This window comes from Neofelis nebulosa, chromosome 13 (assembly GCF_028018385.1).
Source record: "Neofelis nebulosa isolate mNeoNeb1 chromosome 13, mNeoNeb1.pri, whole genome shotgun sequence".
NCBI lineage: Eukaryota > Metazoa > Chordata > Mammalia > Carnivora > Felidae > Neofelis > Neofelis nebulosa.
This window is the reverse complement of record NC_080794.1, coordinates 23845158-23852616: the sequence shown is the minus strand read 5'-3', so window position 1 is coordinate 23852616 and position 7459 is coordinate 23845158.

Sequence of the window (7459 nt, the reverse complement as noted above, 5' to 3'; positions counted from 1 at the left end):
GCATGGACCTGACTCCCACTGCACATACACCTAGACTTCATCCCCCAAAACCTCCAAAGAGCCCTCCAAGTAGCCATCAGTGAGCTGGGGGAGCAGGCCGTCCTGCCTGGGTGTTCATCACACGACCCTCTGTTCCTTGAGAAAGGCTTGCTACAGAGGAAAAGGCAGCACGAGCCAGCAGAATGCAGGGCGTGCCCTGTGCCCCGTCGCCGATGTGAGCTCCTGATCTCTGAGGACCGTGCACCGATGGGCAGTGTGTGGACACCCCAAGGGCCATGATTCTTTCGCTGTCCTCACTTACCAGGAGGGCAAGGCAGGAGAAAAAGACGGTGATTAATACACCCCGGTCACAAAACAACCAGTGACCGAACTGGCACTTGAACGCGAGAATTCAACTGAACGGACACACCATCTCTGCAGTGGAGGGGCTCCCCCAGCTGCCGCCCAGCTCTGTATCAGAGGCACGGCCCTGTCAGCACATGGCTGGGAAGGTCTGGGATGGGGGTACGATCCAGGAAGCAAGGCATCCCAGTTATGAGGCGGACTCTCTGGTCGAGGGTTCCGACCCGAGGCACGGCGCTTCCCCTGAGAATGGGCACACCCACATCATTGTCCCCTGGACACAGGAGGTGTCCTGTCCCAGTGAGGGGCACTGTAAATGGGAGAAGGGCGCCCGAGCAAAGGTGGGGTATGTGGCAGAGTGGTTTCTTGGCCAGTGTTTGCCCTGCAAAGTGTCCTCATGCACAGGACCCGGGCTCTCGGGCTCTGGTTGCACATCTGGAAATGGGCTAACCACACAAGCTGTGGCTCGCGGGGATGTCTGTGAGGGCCAGGTAACAGGATCCTAAACCACTGCACACACCAGGTGGCGAACCCGAAGAGCTCATTGAATGCTACTGGCTACGGCTGTCAAAAGCGGTTATCCCGAAATCGAAAGTCTATGGCTCTGCTTCAGTAATTTCTCTTCCTAGAAACTTCTATGTCTCATGGAACTAAGTACGCAGCGCAGCGAGCAAGACACAAACGAGAGACAACGGCGAGCTCTGGTGGCCGTCGCAGGTACCGTGGAAACCGGCCGCCACGCTCGAGTCCCCAGTGGCTCCTGTACTTCCCCGCACACGCCAGCCGCTCGTCCTTACCCAGCTGTGGTGCTCACTGTGAAGAGACGGGCACTCTCCCCCACACCACAGACAAACACGGCTAGGTTGCACTACGAAACCCTTTCGCTTCCTCCGATGCTTCCTTACATCACTAGGCTGACAGAGGCATGCAAAGAAAGGAAGAGAAATCAGATTTACTGCACACTAGGAAGTTAAAATTTCCAAGACAAAACGAGCAAACATCTTTTAAAGAGAACAACAGGATGGATATAATTGAGAGAAGATTTAGAAACAACCACGACTGGAAGCAGAACTTTGTGCCACCACACATGTAAACGTGTGTTTACCAGAGACGCTACCAATTATCACTCAGGGACGTAAAACTCCATTACAACATACACAACTCATTAAAACATGGCATCCTGCCGAACAAAGACATCTAACAGGTGCCTATTCTAGACTTTCCTGTAACTTGGTTGAAAACCAAGTTACACTTTTACAGTATCACCCTAGGGGATGCCGAAGTTCCCGCAACACCTTGTATAACTCCAAACAAACCCACTCTGTTAATGCCCTGCTGGACGTGAATGTGAAATCCTGACCTAGAATTTGAGTGACAACCTCTCACAAATCACTGTGCTGGTTACAGGAGGGTGCCCTGGGCAGGTACGTGATAAAAACGGGCTTAGGGGCAGGTGACAGCTTCACTTGTAGGAGTCCTGAGTTTCAGTGTAGAAGGCAGTACTTGTGCTCAGTAAGCCCATGAGATTTGGAGTCCTGAACACGAGCGTCGGCTCCGCAAAGCGTGCTGTCTGTATCGAGCTTCCGTTCAGCTATGCTCAGTGCCTTATGTCTTTTGAAGAAACACTTCGTTTACAAATTATTACCTAGATCAAACCCGTATCCACCTGTACTATACAGTGATACGCTAACGACAATTTATCACTATTGGGGCAAAACCCCACTATCTACTGACAAATGAAGATGCAGGAGAAACAACACGAGCCAGCCACGACTGACCACAGACGCTCCAGGGCAAAACAGCAAACTGACAAAACACAAACCACAGAACTTTTACCCTGTGTCTCCTTCCAGCTAGCACTGCGTCTCTGCTCCCAACCAGAGTTCAAGTCTTCCAGAAAGCTGCCCCTACTGTGTCTACACAGACTCTGGAACTCTGGCGAGTGGGCTTTAGCGCAAGGGCTCCTGGACCAGACCACCGTGCTCCTCGGCCTCCACCTTGCCTGGCCCCACCCAGCACGACCAGGCCACCGCTCTCCCTTTCCCTGAGCACCTGGCTCACTGAGCTCCTTCCACCTTGTCGTGACCGCTTGGTCTCTGCCAGTTCTGTGTCTCTCTCTCCACTGCCACACTGGGCAGTGCCCAGAGACCCACCCTTGGACTCTGGGGCTATCCACAGGTGCCCACCTAAGGACTTGTCAATCATCTGTCAAACAGAAATAGATTACTAACACACATATCGCCTTTACTTCCCTTTCGCTGCTGGTCTCTTCTCACTACACTGTGCACACATAGGGGTGCAGGCCTCTCCTCTGACTTTTTATGTATTTATTGTTTTGTTTGTTTTATTTCAAGTGGGGGACGAGCAGAGAGAGGGAGAGAGAGAGAATCCCAAGCAGGCTCTAGGCGTGGTCAGCGCAGAGCCCCAAGCGGGGCTGCGGGGCTCCGGGGCTCGATCTCACAAACCCAGAGATCGTGACATGAGCAGAAATCAGCAGTCGGACGCTTGACCGACTGAGCCACCCGGCGCCCCTCATCTGGGTTTTTCAGTCATGCTGCACCCTAGCTCTGGGACGATGTCTGCACCAAACTTGTTCCATGACTACAGGTGCTCAAAACTTACACAAATATATAAAAATATACGCAGCCGAAGAGACAAAGGACAGAAGTACTTAAACTCCAAAGGTGAATTCTTTGTTGTTTAAGGATGAATACACGTGTTCATTTAACCTTCATTAGCGTTTCAAACCCTTACTAATTTGCATTGTGCTGTGCTTAACACTAGGTCCTATCTTAATCCACATTGCTACTTGATACAAAGAAAGAACAAAAGCTCTCAAAAGTAAATTCTAAGGCAGCAAAAGAAGAATGGGGGAAGCAGCAAGGAGAAAGCAGCCTATCAGTCCTTTAGTTCCAGAAGAGCCTCACAGACAGGAAAAGGCAGGTGACATTGGAGCTGGCAGGTGGGTCCCACGAGAGCCCCCAGAGGATGGAGGTCCTTGCCTTGGAAGGCTCATGTCGCAGACGGGCCACACGGCCTTTCCGGCGGCGCTGCAACACCGTGCTGCTGCTGCTGCTGCTGCTGGCATCCGTGGGGCTGTCCGCCAGACGGAACCTGGAAGCTGGGATGCTGCCGACGTGCGTCCGCCTGAAATACGGAGGGAAACAATCAACAAACACGCACACAGACACCAAGGTTGTTATCTAAAGAAAAGGGGACTTTGTCAGCCAGGCCAAAACCCGTCAATTAGGAAAATGAGGTCACAGAAAAAGGTCTCCAAGGAAGGCATCCTTGCCCCTGGCTCCAGTGCAAGCCCGCTAGCCGGGTCCTGTGGAGACAGGGTCTCCCGGGCCCAGCAGGTGCAACGCATCCCCGCGGCCCAGATGTCCCCGAGTGGAGCAGCGCCTGCCCCCAGTCAAGCTGTCATCCAGCGTGTCTGCACCACCTCGTGCCCAACTGACCGGGAAGCACTCCTATACGTCCCTCTGGCCTTCACCTGCCATCGGACCACGTGTGCCAAGGCCCTCGCTGTGATGCCAGGTGACCCCAGGTTTTCCTCCAGCCACTATCGGGCGCCCCAGGGGCATCCGCGGCAGGATCCTTGGGAACCACACCTCGCAGCTCCCGTACACAGGAGGCAAAAGCGTCTCTGGCCTCTGTGCAGTTAGACTAACAGACAAATGTCCCCCTTGGCCACAGAAGTCTCCAGAAAAGTTCCATGGAGCCCCGAGCCCCTAGGGTGGAGTCACTTAATTGGGCTGTCAGCTGCTCCCCTCAGCAAAGGCTCTGGGCACGAAGCGGTCAGCAGCTGTGAAGGAGCACCCGCCAGCCCACGTGCCCGGCCTCAGCCACGGGCTCACCCTCCACACTTGAACCCTGCACGGGAGTCCAGTGGCTCCTTGCTCTCTGGAAAAGAAGAGAAGCTGACTTCCGTTGCACAAATCCCAGTGCGGCCTGAGTGGGCCTGCTTTTGGAGCAGGAGCCTGCACCTAAGGGGGCCCAGTCAGCTACTCGAGGCACTGTCACACCAGAATGACTCTCACCTGGTACCTATTTCTTACAAAGAAGCAAGCAAACCTTTTAATACCTGCTGACAATTACTGTCTGCAGGACGCAGCTCACAAGCCGGCTGACCCGCTCCCTCACAGGCGACTCACCAATGTCCCAACAGACTTAAAGCGATTACATGTCATTCTCCACTCTTTTCAAAAAGCTAAGAAACTGGGAGCACTGCACTAACCCCACCAATGTGAAGGTGACCTTCACAACCATGGCCACGTGTCCACTCCCATGGTGACCCCACTGGCGTTACCGAAGGGACCACAGCTTCCGGGGACGCTGGGTCCGAATCTGGCACGCTGGACCCCTCCTAGCCCCACACCATCACTGCCACACTCGGTGGAGGGAGGCCGCAAATAAACCCACCCAAACACGAACAGAACTTTCCCTAACTTCCACGCCTCCTCCCATGGCTGTGAGCTCTGTCATGCCTCCCGGTCTCCTGAGATTCCAAACCTAACCTCTGCAATGAGGTTGTACTTCTCCCTCTTGCCAACTACGAAGCTACCGGCTCCCTGAGCTACATCCAGTCACTCTGCCCATTCGGCCAAAGGATTCCTCTGGAAGATACACAGCAGGTGCTAACATATGTGTTTGTGAGGTGGTTCATGTTAGGCACGGTGAAGGGCAGTGTCCCCCCCAGCCCCGCCCCATCATCAGTTAGGTGGTACCTGGAAAATGGATCGCATCAGACTACAACACGCTCAGGGTTATTGTGTGTAACTCTGATCCGGTTCGGGTCATAACATAGCACACCCACGGTTCTACATTGGAACCATGAGCTGGTTCAGGTCATACTGGTGACAGAGGGAAGCCGCCCCCAGCCGCATCTCAAACACATCTGTGACCCGGGAAATGTCATACCCGTGGTGAAGCGAAGAGCCTCTCAGTCTTGCCCGCTTTAATTCAGCCCTCAGTGCTTCCATGCTCTGTAGAAGCCGATCCTGCAAAGCAGCAAATGACAACGACACTCACTGCAAGCAAGGTTAACGATTCTTTGCCTCAAGAGTCCGTTCAACACGGAGCACAAACTGGTAGTGGCCAGAGGAGAGGAGAGTAGGGGCGGTGGGCAAAAGAGGTGATGCTGATTAGGAGGCATAAGCATCCAGATATCAAATAAGGCCGTCTCGGGGATGAAAAGCACCGTACAGGGAATACGGTCCGTGATACCCTAAGGACTCTGTATGGTGACACACGGTGACCACAGTGATGGTGGTGAGCACAGAGTTACGCGTGCAATTGGTGAAACGGTATGCTGTCTACTTGAAACTGATACAACACTGTAGGTTCATTACACGATGGGGAAATTCAGCAGTTACAAACCCCAAGACCATTGTCTCCAAGAGTCCTCCAGTAAACACCCGGATCACCAAGTGAACGTCCTAAACCCTACTGAACAGTTAGGTCACAGGCCTAACAAGGTTACAGAGGAGAAACACCGAGCCACTAACACTTGTTCCTAATTATGTAGAGAGGAGCAGGACTTTGTGGGCGGTGGGGGAATAGCCCTTCTGTGCAATAGGCACGTGCTCCTTCGTGGACCCTCCGCAGCCCAGCCTCACGTCTGCACACGCAGCACCAGGGAGCAAAACCGAAGAGGACCTTCGGTCACACAACAACGCCCTAGGCAGTGCCGTCCCAGGCAGCAGACACCGCCGCACGTGGCTAACTGAGTGCCCAAAGTGGGGCTGGTCCCGACCACAGGGGATGGAACTGTGAGACGGCCCGTCGGTTGCAAGGACTGAATGTGGAAAAACATTGTAGAGTAGCTCCTTCATGTCTATACTATTTACATGATACAGTAACACGTTGCCTGCATCGGGCTACATGAAAACTAACATCACCCGTCTGTTTGACCATTTCCAATGCAGCCGCGAGAATCCTTGGGATGACACCCGTGTCACCTGTTTCCTTCCTGCTGGGCAACGCTGCACTCAACGAAAGGTTTGCGTGAACATTTTAGCTTTCGAGCGGACCCCCGAAGGGACTCAGAAATCTGAACCCCATAGGCTGCACAGCTCCAACTCCGCCACATGCGTGCCATTCAGACTTGCGAGCGTGGGGCCCCTCGAAAGCACAGTGGTGGCTCGCCTTGGAGGAAGTGTCAGCCCCAGAGGTCACCGGCTCCTTTCCAGTCTCAAGGGATCACTGAATGATTGAGAGATGGAAATACCTTCTCACGTTGCGTTTCTTGTAACTGTTTTTTCAGATTGCCCACTTCTCTTAACGGAGACTTCTGAGAAAGGTACAGTCCTTTAGTGTTGATTCTTTCAAACGTTCCACATGCTAGAGCACGCCTACGTTTCTCTTTACAATAACGCAGCACCACAGAAAAGTCATGGAGTGGATGGCCATACCAACGAACAGGGTCACATGACCACAGAGTGAAATGCTGTCTGTGAAACTGCAGTAACAGCCTTTCCTCATGCTTTGTCCATGTACAATTTCTTCACGGATCACTGTCTGACTGTAAGTATGACAAGTTCCTAAGTTTACTTGCAGCAGGTACACTGGTTCGTACTAGCTTTTAGGGTCTGTGATGCCTCAGTCACTTGGGAAACCTGACCTAAGTTTCGTACATAGAATTCCAATCTCACATACAACTATTCTACCTAAAGGCTGGCCCCAGTGATCAAGGTAGAACCTCACGTGGGGTATAATAACGCACCTCATAATGGGTTTTACCCAAAACAAGTGTGTCGTGTAATTAGCATTGCTCACTGGTGTCTCCAAGTGCCCATCTTAGGGAAGATTCTGGGCTCATCTACAGGGACACAGGTGTCACCAGAACCGGTAGTATCAGGTCCGCACCCAACTGTCACCACCAGAGCTTCTCTCACAGAGATCCTATGATACTGCTTCCCTCCCGTTACACCTCAAGTGTATCCGTTATGATGGTGTAAGAGTCCAGGCTTAGACTCTTTCCAACCCAGATGAAAAGAGGGAAGGCAGGAGATGGAACAGGAGAAACTCTGTTTTCAGCTGCTTAAATGCTTGACAGAAGTGCGCACTCCTACCGGTCCGTCTGGACAAAAGAGGTACAAATTAGCTCCCCAGA